Source organism: Bufo bufo, chromosome 5 (assembly GCF_905171765.1).
Source record: "Bufo bufo chromosome 5, aBufBuf1.1, whole genome shotgun sequence".
Lineage (NCBI taxonomy): Eukaryota > Metazoa > Chordata > Amphibia > Anura > Bufonidae > Bufo > Bufo bufo.
The window spans coordinates 331,607,319-331,623,170 of NC_053393.1; positions in this window are offsets into that span (position 1 = coordinate 331,607,319).

A 15,852-nucleotide genomic window follows, 5' to 3' on the forward strand; every position below is an offset into this window, starting at 1 on the left:
TTAGCTAACGTGACTGGTATACCTTCTAGCTTTCCGATTAATATCAAGAATCTGCCATCCTTGTCTTTTTGTTGGAGGGCTAGGTCAAAAGATACGCGCTTCGAAAAAGCAATGGCTACTCCCTTTGAATTCTTAGTAGGAGTGTGGGAATGGTACCATTTATCAAAGAAGTGCCCACGCAAAGCCGGTGTCTTTTCTTCCCTGAAGTGGGTTTCTTGAAGGAAAATAATATCTGAGTGGGCTTTTTTCAAAGCGTGCAGGATTTGACTGCGTTTAACTGCTGCATTAAGACCTCTAACATTATAAGAGGTAAATTTAATGTTGGCCATATGAAAGTGAGTTTAAACTGAATCATTGGAGAAAATGTGGTGTGAAGAAAATTTTGTTTGATGTGCCCAGCGCCTTTGGGGATTTTTAGAGGTGGGTGTGGGGGGGGGGGGGGGGGGGGAGGGAATGAATGGGTGTGGAAAGGGGTTAGAACCATTAGAAACATGCAAATATCGACATAGCCTGATAAAGATATCATAGCTGATAAAAACATATGACAAAATTTCACAATCATGCAAACTGATAGCCATGAGGGTCATGGCTGAAAAAAAAAAAAACACTGTTGTGTGAGTGATGAACAAACAAACATAAACAGAGAATGTAAGTATTGCCTGTAAGGCCCAGAACCCTCAAACAGAGAGGAGTGGCACCCATAAGATGGCTCGGTGGGGGAGCCACCTGGTCTCTAGGATTCTTGGGATTAGAAGGACGGAAGTGTCAGGACCGAAACAATGGGAGACGGAGGTAACCCATTGTCCCGGTCCCCCTTCCAGCGACCAGGCAATATCATCTGGTAGTAGAGTGACATATAGTATATATGACAGAGTGGCTATTAAGAGACAGCATACTATATACTATATGATCTGCCTGAAGAGGCAGTGGGGTGGAGGGGAGGATCCCAAGCGCCAGATTTATCTGTCTCCATAAAGGACCGAGATGCCTGGGCTAAAATGAGAATTATGGAGAAAGTGGGGAACAAAAGGATAATATCTCACCAGATCGGGGCCTCCCCAGTCCCCACCTCCGCAAATGGGAACACTAACAATATAGCAATAATCAATTGAGAACAAAAATGGTCATATCTTAGTGAATCCCAAAATGAGTATATCACCCAGCTTCAATGGACATCAGGTCGGGTCCATCTCGATTCTTCTGGGGGTCATCTTCCCTTGTCTCTTCCGATTTTTATTTCTTCTTTCTGATCTTGCGGATTCCCAAGGAGTGGGAGGAGGGATCATAGGTAGACCTGTGAGGTCCTGGATCGGGGACCAATCTGGGATGTCAACGTCCAAGATATTAAGTTGTGTAAGGAGATCTGGTAACTCCATATGATTTCTAAGGATATATCTTTTACCCTCATGTGAGAGAGATAGGCCAAAGGGGAAAAGCCATTTGTATGGGATGTTTCTTCTCCGCAGGATTTCTGTGAGAGGCCTCAGGATGTTTCTTTTAGAAAGTGTGACTCTTGCTAGGTCTTGAAAGATAGATATCGCAGAGCCCTCTAGTGGATTAGGAGGGTTTGTGCGAGCTAATCGTAATATATCATCCCTAACTTTGGAATGAAACAGACGACAGAAAACGTCCCTGGGGGGTTCTTTAGGTGTAGGTTTGGCTCTGAGGGACCTGTGTGCTCTTTCAATGGTTATCTCCAGAGGGTAGTTATCTCCTAAGATTGCCATGAAGATTTGTTTAACAGTGTCAGGGAGGGTCTCTGGAAGGAAAGACTCTGGGATTCCCTTGATCCATAAGTTGTTACGTCTAGCACGATTTTCTTGATCCTCCATCCAATTTACAATCTTATTCATGTGTGATTGGCAGGAGGTGAATGAGGTTGTCGCTGCTTCCGTGTAGGAGACAATTTGAGATTGGACGTTCTCTAGTTGTTCGACTCTGCTTCCAATGCTCCTGACATCTTGTTTTAAGTCTTGTAATTCTTTGAGCACTGGTTCCAAGGCCTTAGAGAGGGCTTTTCTTGAAATTGGGAGGCCCCTATCCTCCTGGAATTCTTCTGTATCGCTATCCATGTCTGAGCTGTCACGTGATGTGTGGACACGTTTTTCATCCTCTGTAAGAATCTGTGCAGGGGTGTGTTTGGTTGAGGAGGCCCCTTGAGTTTTTTGCATGTAAGAGTCTAGGGAGCCTGATACTTTTATAGTGGAGGATGTTCTAGATTTCCCTGGTCCGATTTTGATCATATCTGTGGATAATCAGGGATGGACCCGATATTTTTTGTAGACGGGCAGTGTAGCTTTTGTTGATCACTCGCTGTAGATGGCCCTCATTGGCCAGTCAATGAGAGATAATGAAAACATAGTGCTCCAGTAAACTATTTCGCTTGTGGTAATGTCACTGTAGCATGAGAAAAAAAATTGGATCAGGGGCCCTTTAAGAGACAGATTTGTCGGTCTCTAAACAGAGATCTGTAAAAATTTAGGCTTGGCCTATTGAAAATTAGTGTAAAGTCCGGGGGAATCGGTTATATTATCGCCTGAATGAAGAGGTGATGTAGTGTAAAGCAGGTGTGAGTGTCTAGACCACTTTGCTGTTTTCTCTATCCCCTACTTGCAGCCCGGTGGCTGACACTACTTTTCAGCTGTATGATTAGTTAGAAGGTAGTAGCACACCTATTGCTTCAGCTAATGGATTCACAATAATGTTAGGAAATCCTCCTGATTGCAGGCAGCAGCCTTCAGATTCTTATGTGGACAGTCCTGTGCTAAGGCACAAAGTCCTGAGCCCTGCTCTCACCACAGTCTGGGGCCTGATTATAGAATTTAGCTGAATGAGCTTACCAGCAAGATTGGTGTCCCCAGCAGATGGTCTTAGGCTGTAGGTGAGGGATCTTTTCCGGTGCGGCGACTTTAATAATCGCAGGGTTGCTGATGAATAGTCAGGAGTGCCTCTGGTGCTTGAATCGGATATCTGCCTCCTCCGGAACTGTCGGTCAGGGTGTCGGTGGCTTGGTTTTGCGTCGATTCATCTTCACTCTGTGTAGAAGGTATGTTCCGAATCTTGCCAGCTTGTTCGATATATAATATTATCTAATGATATTATAGTTCAGTTTATAAAAAAAATATATAATTGTGAATATGAACGGACATTATATTTTTTTAGTTATTGCTAAAGATATGGGTTTATCTATGGGGAGTACACTAGCTTCCTCACACATGTCTGTCTGATGGGAACAAGGTTGTTTCATGGATAAGCCATGACGAGATAAGAATTCATATCTTTGAGGCACACCTGCTGTATGAGGTTCAATTCATATATTCATAATTATATATATTATACCATGTATGTGTCATTTAGAATGTATCCTGTAGAAGATACAGAAACACTGAAGTAAGTTTCTGGTAATTGGATTTCTGAGAAGAGTTAAAAGTTATTTCATCCATGTAGATAAGTAAATATACAAGTCCCGATGCCGAGTATCAAGGCAGTTATATATTGTTATCAAGTTAACATATATTCAAAAAGATAGGAGAAGACAGTGACTCCAGCAAGTCTAGTTTATAGTTAATTAAAAGTGTCAGGAAAAGACCTTCCTCAATGATGTATATTAAAAAGGTTAAGAAGGTCATGTGAATGTGTATTATTAGGTATTTAGAATTAATGTTTAAGGTTGTGATATTCATCTGCAGTGCTACAGTGCCATCTGGAGGCAGATGGACAATATATTATTTTATAATTTGTTTTATATCATGTCAAGGGTTAATATGACATCATTGTGTTATTAGCATGTGAATACACCCACTTTACCTGATTGGAAATTCCTAATCTAGGAGGGGATGATTCTTAGATAAGGTGGGGAATAATTACTCGTGTGCAGGGAGATTCATAGATCCATCCATCCATCCATTCAATCAAGACTAGAGTTGAGCGAACACCTGGATGTTCGGGTTCAAGAAGTTCAGCCGAACTTCCCGGAAATGTTCGGGTTCGGGATCCGAACCCGAACCGAACTTCGTCCCGAACCCGAACCCCATTGAAGTCAATGGGGACCCGAACTTTTCGGCACTAAAAAGGCTGTAAAACAGCCCAGGAAAAAGCTACAGGGCTGCAAAAGGCCGCAACATGTTGATAAATCCCCTGCAAACAAATGTGGATAGGGGAATGAATTAAAATAAAAATTAAAAAAATAAAAATGACCCAATATCAATTGGACAGAGGTCCCATAGCAGAGAATCTGGCTTCACGTCAGCAGAGAATCAGTCTCTTCATGCCATAGCAAAGAATTTGGCTTCATGTCAGCAGAGACTCAGTCTCTTCATGCCATAGCAGAGAATCTGGCTTCATGTCACCCACCACTGGAAGAGGCCACTGTCACATATTTAGGCCCAGGCACCCAGGCAGAGGAGAGAGGTCCTGTAACAGAGAATCTGGCCTTATGTCAGCGCAGAATCTGTCTTCATGTCATAGCAGAGAATCAGGCTTCACGTCACCCACCACTGGAACAGGCCACTGTCACATATTTAGGCCCAGGCACCCAGGCAGAGGAGAGAGGTCCCGTAACAGAGAATCTGGCCTTATGTCAGCGCAGAATCTGTCTTCATATCATAGCAGAGAATCAGGCTTCACGTCACCCACCACTGGAACAGGCCACTGTCACACATTTAGGCCCAGGCACCCAGGCAGAGGAGAGAGGTCCCGTAACAGAGAATCTGGCCTTATGTCAGCGCAGAATCTGTCTTCATGTCATAGCAGAGAATCAGGCTTCACGTCACCCACCACTAGAACAGGCCACTGTCACACATTTAGGCCCAGGCACCCAGGCAGAGGAGAGAGGTCCCGTAACAGAAAATCTGGCCTTATGTCAGCGCAGAATCTGTCTTCATGTCATAGCAGAGAATCAGGCTTCACGTCACCCACCACTAGAACAGGCCACTGTCACATATTTAGGCCCAGGCACCCAGGCAGAGGAGAGAGGTCCCGTAACAGAGAATCTGGCCTTATGTCAGCGCAGAATCTGTCTTCATGTCATAGCAGAGAATCAGGCTTCACGTCACCCACCACTGGAACAGGCCACTGTCACACATTTAGGCCCCGGCACCCAGACAGAGGAGAGGTTCATTCAACTTTGGTTTGCACCGCAATATAATGGTAAAATGAAATTAAAAATAGTATTGAATGAGGAAGTGCCCTGGAGTAGAATAATATATTGTTAAGGGGAGGTAGTTAATATCTAATCTGCACAAGGGAAGGACAGGTCCTGTGGGATCCATGCCTGGTTCATTTTTATGAACGTCAGCTTGTCCACATTGGCTGTAGACAGGCGGCTGCGTTTGTCTGTAATGAAGCCCCCTGCCGTCCTGAATACACGTTCAGACAAAACGCTGGCCGCCGGGCAGGCCAGCACCTCCAAGGCATAAAAGGCTAGCTCTGGCCACGAGGACAATTTGGAGACCCAGAAATTGAATGGGGCCGAATGGGGCCGAATCAGTCAGTACGTGGAGGGGTGTGCACAGGTACTGTTCCACCATGTTAGTGAAATGTTGCCTCCTGCTAACACGTTCCGTATCAGGTGGTGGTGCAGTTAGCTGTGGCGTGTTGACAAAACTTTTCCACATCTCTGCCATGCTAACCCTGCCCTCAGAGGAGCTGGGCGTGACACAGCTGCGTTGGCGACCTCTTGCTCCTCCTCTGCCTTCGCCTTGGGCTTCCACTGGTTCCCCTGTGACATTTGGGAATGCTCTCAGTAGCGCATCTACCAACGTGCGCTTGTACTCGCGCATCTTCCTATCACGCTCCAGTGTAGGAAGTAAGGTGGGCACATTGTCTTTGTACCGGGGATCCAGCAGGGTGGCAACCCAGTAGTCCGCACACGTTAAAATGTGGGCAACTCTGCTGTCGTTGCGCAGGCACTGCAGCATGTAGTCGCTCATGTGTGCCAGGCTGCCCAGAGGTAAGGACAAGCTGTCCTCTGTGGGAGGCGTATCGTCATCGTCCTGTGTTTCCCCCTAGCCACGCACCAGTGATGGGCCCGAGCTGCTTTGGGTGCCACCCCGCTGTGAACATGCTTCATCCTCATCCTCCTCCACCTCCTCCTCATCTTCGTCCTCCTCGTCCTCCAGTAGTGGGCCCTGTCTGGCCACATTTGTACCTGGCCTCTGGTGTTGCAAAAAACCTCCCTCTGAGTCACATCGAAGAGACTGGCCTGAAAGTGCTAAAAATGACCCCTCTTCCTCCTCTTCCTCCTGGGCCACCTCCTCTTCCATCATCGCCCTAAGTGTTTTCTCAAGGAGACATAGAAGTGGTATTGTAACGCTGATAACGGCGTCATCGCCACTGGCCATGTTGGTGGAGTACTCGAAACAATGCAACAGGGCACACAGGTCTCGCATGGAGGCCCAGTCATTGGTGGTGAAGTGTGTCTGATCCACAGTGCGACTGACCCGTGCGTGCTGCAGCTGAAACTCCACTATGGCCTGCTGCTGCTCGCACAGTCTGTCCAGCATATGCAAGGTGGAGTTCCACCTGGTGGGTACGTCGCATATGAGGCGGTGAGCAGGAAGGCCGAAGTTACGCTGTAGCGCAGACAGGCGAGCAGCGGCAGGGTGTGAACGCCGGAAGCACGAACAGACGGCCCGCACTTTATGCAGCAGCTCTGACATGTCGGGGTAGTTGCGAATGAACTTCTGCACCACCAAATTCAGCACATGCGCCAGGCAAGGGATGTGCGTCAAACCGGCTAGTCCCAGAGCTGCAACGAGATTTCGCCCATTATCGCACACCACCAGGCCGGGATTGAAGCTCACCGGCAGCAACCACTCGTCGGTCTGTTGTTCTATACCCCGCCACAACTCCTGTGCGGTGTGGGGCCTGTCCCCCAAACATATGAGTTTCAGAATGGCCTGCTGACGTTTACCCCGGGCTGTGCTGAAGTTGGTGGTGAAGGTGTGTGGCTGACTGGATGAGCAGGTGGAAGAAGAGGAGGAGGAAGCTTAGTAGGAGGAGGAGGAGACAGGAGGCAAAGAATGTTGCCCTGCGATCCTTGGCGGCGGAAGGACGTGCGCCAAACAGCTCTCCGCCTGGGGCCCAGCCGCCACTACATTTACCCAGTGTGCAGTTAGGGAGATATAGCGTCCCTGGCCGTGCTTACTGGTCCACGTATCTGTGGTTAGGTGGACCTTGCCACAGATGGCGTTGCGCAGTGCACACTTGATTTTATCGGACACTTGTTTGTGCAGGGAAGGCACGGCTCTCTTGGAGAAGTAGTGGCGGCTGGGAACAACAAACTGTGGGACAGCAAGTGACATGAGCTGTTTGAAGCTGTGTGTGTCCACCAGCCTAAATGACAGCATTTCATAGGCCAGTAGTTTAGAAATGCTGGCATTCAGGGCCAGGGATCGAGGGTGGAAAGGTGGGAATTTACGCTTTCTCTCAAATGTTTGTGAGATGGAGAGCTGAACGCTGCCGTGTGACATGGTTGAGATGCTTGGTGACGCAGGTGGTGGTGTTGGTGGTACATCCCATGTTTGCTGGGCGGCAGGTGCCAACGTTCCTCCAGAGGCAGAGGAAGAGGCCGAGGCGGCGGCAGCAGCAGAACAGGCCGAGGCGGCAGCAGCAGAAGAGGCAGCAGGGGGAGCCTGAGTGACTTCCTTGTTTTTAAGGTGTTTACTCCACTGCAGTTCATGCTTTGCATGCAGGTGCCTGGTCATGCAGGTTGTGCTAAGGTTCAGAACGTTAATGCCTCGCTTCAGGCTCTGATGGCACAGCATGCAAACCACTCGGGTCTTGTCATCAGCACATTGTTTGAAGAAGTGCCATGCCAGGGAACTCCTTGAAGCTGCCTTTGGGGTGCTCGGTCCCAGATGGTGGCGGTCAGTAGCAGGCGGAGTCTCTTGGAGGCGGGTGTTCTGATTTTGCCCACTGCTCCCTCTTTTGCTACGCTGTTGGCTCGGTCTCACCACTGCCTCTTCCTCCGAACTGTGAAAGTCAGTGGCACGACCTTCATTCCATGTGGGGTCTAGGACCTCATCGTCCCCTGCATCGTCTTCCACCCAGTCTTGATCCCTGACCTCCTGTTCAGTCTGCACACTGCAGAAAGACGCAGCAGTTGGCACCTGTGTTTCGTCATCATCAGAGACGTGCTGAGGTGGTATTCCCATGTCCTCATCATCAGGAAAAATAAGTGGTTGTGTGTTAGTGCATTCTATCTCTTCCACCCCTGGGGAAGGGCTAGGTGGATGCCCTTGGGAAACCCTGGCAGCAGAGTCTTCAAACAGCATAAGAGACTGCTGCATAACTTGAGGCTCAGACAGTTTCCCTGATATGCATGGGGGTGATGTGACAGACCGATGGGCTTGGTTTGCGTGCGCCATCTGTGCGCTTTCTGCAGAAGACTGGGTGGGAGATAATGTGAACGTGCTGGATCCACTGTCGGCCACCCAATTGACTAATGCCTGTACCTGCTCAGGCCTTACCATCCTTAGAACGGCATTGGGCCCCACCAAATATCGCTGTAAATTCTGCTGGCTACTGGGACCTGAGGTAGTTGGTTCACTAGGACGTGTGGCTGTGGCAGAACGGCCACGTCCTCTCCCAGCACCAGAGGGTCCACTAACACCACCACGACCATGTCCGTGTCCGCGTCCCTTATTAGATGTTTTCCTCATTGTTCCCGTTCACCACAATTTTGAGAATGGCAAATTTGGGAATAGTTTTTCAACCCAGAAAAAAAAAATGTGCTTTTACGGTTACTACAAATAACTTGACCAGCTAAAACAGTACAGATTTGGTTGAATAGAAATGTGAGGCCTGTTTTTTTTTGCGCTGTGTGACAGGTATAGGTTTAATCACAGAATCAGACTTCTATCTGCATGGTTGCGTGTGTCTTAGGTTTTTCTGAATGACACTATCAGCACCTTCAATGTAAGATATCCTTTTTGGGATAGATTTCAAGTAGGCCTCATATACCAGAAACTAGTTATTTTGAGAATGGCAAATTTGGGAATAGTTTTTCAACCCAGAACAAAAAGTGTGCTTTTACGGTCACTACAAATAACTTGACCAGCTAAAACAGTACAGATTTGGTTGAATAGAAATGTCAGGTCTATTTTTTAGGCGCTGGGTGACAGGCTCAACTTGCCCCTGATGTAGTATATGGCCAAAAAATAACCACACTGTTGATGGTTAAATGCACTTGGGTGACACAGGCTCAGCCTGCACCAGATGTAGTATATGGCCAAAAAATAACCAGACTGTTGATGGTTAAATGCACTTCGGTGACACAGGCTCAGCCTGCAGCTGATGTAGTATATGGCCAAAAAATAACCAGACTGTTGATGGTTAAATACACTTGGTGATAGCTTGTGCTGGCGCACCACAAGTCACAAAATGGCCGCCGATCACCCCAGAAAAAAAGTGATCTAAAAACGCTCTGGGCAGCCTCAAAAAAGTGAGCAAGTCAATATTAGCACTTCAATGATCCACAGCTGCAGATCGATCACAGAATGAAGTCTTTTGGAGGAGTTAATCTGCCTAATCTCGCCCTAACGTCGCAGCTGCAACCTCTCCCTATGCTTGAATCAGCAGAGTGACGTGCAGCGCAACGTGACCCAAGCTTATATAGAGGCTGGGTCACATGCTGCCCTGGCCAATCACAGCCATGCCAATAGTAGGCAAGGCTGTGATGGCCTCTTGGGGCAAGTAGTATGACGCTTGTTGATTGGCTGCTTTGCAGCCTTTCAAAAAGCGCCAAGAAAGCGCCGAACACCGAACCCGAACCCAGACTTTTACGAAAATGTTCGGGTTCGGGTCCGTGTCACGGACACCCCAAAATTCGGTACGAACCCGAACTATACAGTTCGGGTTCGCTCATCCCTGATCAAGACCAAAAGAAAAACTCAAAAAGAATACTATACCAGAAGAAACTGATATTTTTTTGGACTACTAGGAAAGTTCTTCAGAACTGGTCCCATCTGAACTCTGTCTACCTTTGACCCGGTAACGTATATTGTGCTTACTGCTCGTGATATTAATAAGATATTTCTCTCGTTATATAGCCAAAAGTCCTCATACTATGGGAATATATAGTGTTAGGTGCCTCCATAATGCTGATTATTCTCTTAGCAAAGATGCATATTGTTAATGGAAGATCTGATATTATTTGAAAAGAGGACTAAACCCTTGGAAAGTTATTTTTCCATAGTCTGATTGCCAAGCTGAATATGTTATCAAATTATTATCATATATTTATGATTGGTCATAGGAAAACAGAGTCAAGGGATAAAATTTATTTTCCTGTATAATCTGTGTTTTATTGCTATAGCCTGTTTGATAAACAGAAGATCCTAAGTTTCTCTTGGTATAGGAGTTTGTTTGTTAAAGGTATGACACTGGTTGTCATAAATCACTAAGTTATACTGTGCTGGTGAGATAGGGGTGTGTTAGTGCCACCGTGTGGCGTGTTCGGGTATTATTTAGTAACTTCATCATTTGTTTTGCAATTGTATTGATTTTATATTCTTTGTTTTATAATAAACAATATATATATTTTGCATATACAATTGTCCCTTTGTTTCACTACTTGCACAAATTAAATTAAGATACTCGATAAAAAGAACTTAGAGGCGTTTATGTCCGCCCGAAGAATCTTATTTATTTATTTTTTGATACATACAATGTTTTTTTGATCCTCTCTTTTATATGAAGATTCTTTTTATATAGAAGATATATGACATATATTCGTAATTTCGAATATTCGAGATTTTTTTTAATCAGTACACATGATCCCTCCCTGCTTCTAGCTTGTGGGCCAATGAGAAGGCTGCAATATCTTTGACTTTAGGAGTAGTGTTGATTTCCAATTTTTGCAATGCAAATTTTCATAATGCAAATTTTTATCGCAAATTTTTTAATTGCCGATTTATGCAATCAAGAAAATAATGACTGGAGATAACAAATTCTCGAATTCACGAATATATGGCGAATATTAGCCAAAATATTTGCGAAATATCACGAATTTGAATATTGCCCCTGCCGCTCATCACTAATATTTACTTGTATATAAAGTGCAAGTTCTGCCAAAAATTGCAAGTTAGAGGCACTCTGATACAACCTGTATATCACATAAAGGAGGGCCTCATTCATATTGTGATACAATTGTTCATGTAGTGGCAGAGGCGTGGCTAGAACTGACTGGGCCCCACAGCAAATATTTGTACAGGGCGCCCCACACACACACTGACCTACTTCTTCTCCAACCCCCTCCTCCTGTGTAAACCCCTCTCATGCGGCTATTTTGTGACTTTTTATTTGCTGTATTTATTTATTTGCATTTATTTTCATTTTTAGAACAACTTTCTTGTTTTTTAACATTTACAGTTGCTGACAGGGTTTATATTCAGCTCAACCCTTTTAAAACCTGCACTGCAATTGTAATAGACATGTCTGATTTACCGAACCCCCAGAATCCCCCACACACACCCTCTAAACCCACAGAATTCCCCAGACACAATCTCTGAACCCACAGAATCACCCCCACACACCCTCCAAACCCCCAGAATCCCCCACACCCTCTGAAACCCCCAGAAACCCCCCCACAACCTCCGAACCCCCTGCACCCCCAGAATTCCCCCCATTTCCAAACAACACGGCCATTGTCACGTCACAGTTAATCGGCTGCACAGAATCACATGAGGCGTGGAGCCGGGAAAAGATCCCCATCAGATCCACATACACCATATGGACACGCATTACACGGTAACGAGGGGAGATACAGTTGAAGGACACATGTGCGACCATGACATACATGATGTGGGAAACATACGAGGTTCACATGAAATGTAGAAATTCAGTGTATGCATTTCCTATGCCGAGTATATAATATTTACAGAGCAATATTCGCAACACATACTGTGGAGTATGTAATATGTCACATGTAATATGCACGGAGCGATATACACCGTAAGGTGCACACAATACGTTACACGTACTGAAGAGTATGTAATATGTCATGTGTACTATGTACGGAGCTGTATTGATCATGCAGTGCACACGATACATTATACGTACTGCTGAGAATGTAATATGAACAGAACATGTATGTAATATGTTACGTGTACTATGTACAGAACAAGAGTCACACACAAAGCCCTACATGCCCCTAGCAGAGCATGTAACATGTACATTCTTAGAAGTAGCGGCCCGGGGGGCGGAGCTAGCCACGGAACGTGATGGACGTCCGATCTCCTCACGGAAGCTGCTGCCTATTCCAGCATAACAGGCTTATAACAGCCACAACATGGTCAAGACAATCCACGATCGTTCAGAGAGTATTCCGAGCACACCAAGAACCGCAAAATCTCAGCCAGAGATGGATACATACTTTAAAAAGAGAGGAACATCGCCAGCATGTAAAAACAAGATGGCGCCCGGAGGCGCCAGAGCAGTGGCTGCACAGGGGGAGTCGGATGGTGAAAGCTCCTGCGCCATGTCTGAAGGAGCAGGGGATATTGAAGACTTACCTCTCTCAAATGCGTTCTTCAAAAATGTACTGTACAAAGCACTGTCCCCACTTCAGAGAGACATAGCAGATATCAAAACGGATATCAAGCAGATTGGTAATAGACTGATTGCACTGGAGGAGACACAGTCAGCTATCATACAGCATAGTGAATTAGTTAACACATCACTACAGACTTCCCAAGCCCATCTTAATACGGATCTCCTTCAGATAGAAGATCAGGAGAACAGAAGCAGGAGAAAAAATATTTGTCTAAGAGGTGTGCCTGAGGATGTTTAAGCGGAGGCAGTGATGCAAGCAGTGTCTGGAATTTTTGCCTCCTTAGTAGGTGCAGACAGAGCCTCATCCATTATAGTGGAATGAGCCCACAGGGCACTAAGACCCTGCTCGCCTTCAGGAGGCCCCCAAGGGACATAATATGTGGCCTGCTTAACTACCTGGACACAGCAGCGCTGCTACGTGCTGCCAGAGATAGAAAAGATCTCACATACAATGGGGCCCCAATCCAGGTTTTCCAGAACTTAGCTCCTAGCACACTCGCCAAGCGCTGGGTTTTGAAACCATTAACAGATGCACTCAGGGCGCACAAATTGCCAGTGAGATGGCTGTTCCCTTTTGGCCTAGCCACAGCTAAAGATGGCCGACAAATCACCAAAAGGTCTCCACAAGATTTGGCGGACGCCTGGGACAATCTAGGGATCACCCCAATAGAAATCCTTTCTTGTCTACCACTGCCAGCGGATTCTCCGCCACCAGACCTCCCTAAGAGCCCATCATGGCAATTGGTTCGTACAACAAGATCTCTTCTAAGACCAAGAAGATACCTCAAGAAAGAAATAACACATGACTTTCTCTCCCTCCGCACATGGAGACAAGGGGAATAAATTAATGTCTCACCTTATTAAAAAAAGAAGGTTGAAGACTTTTATCTCAGTAATCAAAACACAAGACTCACAAAAAGTCAATACAACCCCGGCTATAGCTAAAGCTTTTCAGGCATACTATGCCAATCTCTATAACCTCCCAACACAAAATAGGAACAAACAAGATCATATAGACCAAACACCTTCAGTGATCTCCTCTTTCCTTAATAACATCGACTCTCCTAAGCTTCCAAAAGAAGAGCAGGAGCAATTGCTAACTCCAGTTACAATGACCGAACTAGAAAAAGTTCTTAACTCCATCCCGTCAGGGAAGAGCCCAGGTCCAGATGGGCTACCAATTATTTACTACAAAAAATTTAGAAAACAGCTATTGTCACACTTCTTAGATCTATGTAATGCTATCCTTAAAGGATAACTGTTGTATTTTTTTTTTTTTTGGAGTATTGGATTGTGGTAATTAATATCACCTTGGTGGCCCTATTTTAACTTTTCACTGTGTATTTAATTACCCCTTAATTCCACATTTTTGTTCCCTGTACTGCCTACTTTTACCTGTGCTTAAAATAGGGTTGCTAGGCATGGTCCGTCTATCTGTTGAAGGACGGAGCACGCAGAAGCACGCAGCGTGCAAGGTCACGTTACTGACAGCCAGGGACTGTAAGTAAATGATTAAAGCCAGGTCCTCCCCAGCAGCTTATAACAGTGCCTGGGCTCTGTGCACTTCTCCCTGTCCCTGCGCTTGGCAGACGCTCCCTCACTCAGCAGAGCTGGAGAATGCAGAGTGGAAGTAGCGCACAACAGGGAAGGGAGATCTGCCATCTGCTCAGTGTATAAATGAAAGCAACATGTGGTAAGAGGACCCCTTTGTGCTGCAGGAGATTAACTCTTTAGGGGGGAGGGCTCTGGTTACCGACACTTTTGGGGGGCTATTGTTACTGGCTAGTGAGGGCAGGCGGGATTAGCATCAGGGTGAGGGCAGTGGCGGTCATCTTAACTGAATAGTGAAATTGCAGTTTTATGCAGACTGGTTGCTAAGGGCTGAATCTTATTAAATATGGGGTAAGTCAGTCTAATAGTAACTGATTTTGGAATATCATGTTATTAGTAACTACATATATGAAAATTGAAATTAGGGTCTAAATGTGACAGTTATCCTTTAAAGGTATGTCACTTCCCCCTCAAGCTCTATGAGCCCACATCACGATCATTCATAAAGAAGGTAAAGACCCTGAAGATTATGGTAGTTATAGGTCTATATCGTTACTCAACTGCGACCTCAAATGGTGGTCAAAATCACTAGCACAAAGGATGGCCCCTCTTAAACAAATAGGCCCAGAACAAGTAGGATTTGTTCCTGGGAGAAAAGGCAAACACAATGTGAGCAGAATAATGCATGCAATCCATGCGGCGAAGCAAATGAAATTCCCTCTGTTGCTTTTAGGAACCAACGCAGAAAAAGCGTTTGACCGAGTAAATTGGGAGTTTATGAAGGAGACTATGGAAAAATTTAATTATCCGCAACAGTTCATTAATAAAGTGTTCTCTCTATACACACAACCGTCAGCACAAGTTATAGTTAATGGCTCCGTGTCAGAAGAGTTCCTTATTAAAAATGGCACTAGACAGGGCTGCCCACTTTCCCCCACTCTATTCATCTTATGTCTAGAAATGCTCCTATTAAAAATCAGACCAGATCAGAGAGGATCAAGGGAATATCCATAGGAGGGTACATACACAAGACTGTGGCATTCGCGGATAATATGTTATTATCAGTCTCTAATCCCATAGAAGCATTCCCAGTCATCATGCAGATTTTAGAACATTACGGGGTGGGATCTAATTTTAAAACAATTTCACCAAATCTGAAATATTAAATATCAATATACCATCACACTTAATTCAAGACCTCAAAGCGTCCTCTCCCTTTAAATGGCCCTCCAAAGCTCTAAAATACCTGGGCATCCAAATTCCTGCAGACCCAACCCTACTCTTTAGACTTAACTATACCCCATTTATACTTAAAATAAAAGCCTTTCTGATTAATATTCACACCCCCTTTATGTCATGGTTTGGGGGGAAAATCTTCTATCCACTTATGTGCTCCCACAGATCCTTTATGTCATGCAAGCACTACCTATTACAATCCCTTCCACTTACTTCGCCCAAATTCAGAAGCTTATTTATCTGGTTCCTTTGGAGAGCAAAGAGACCTAGGTTGGCCCATTCTTTGCTCATTCAAAAAAAGAATAAAGGAAGGATATCATTACCAGATCTTACTCTATACCACCAATTCATACAACTAGCTAGATGGTCATTAATAGCCAACAAGAATCTAACGACATCATATCTAGATATAGAGAGACACCTAATGGGACGCAATTTACATACTTTACTTTGGACACAAAACCCACTGCCAACTCAACAAAATACACTAAGGCCTCATGCACACGACCG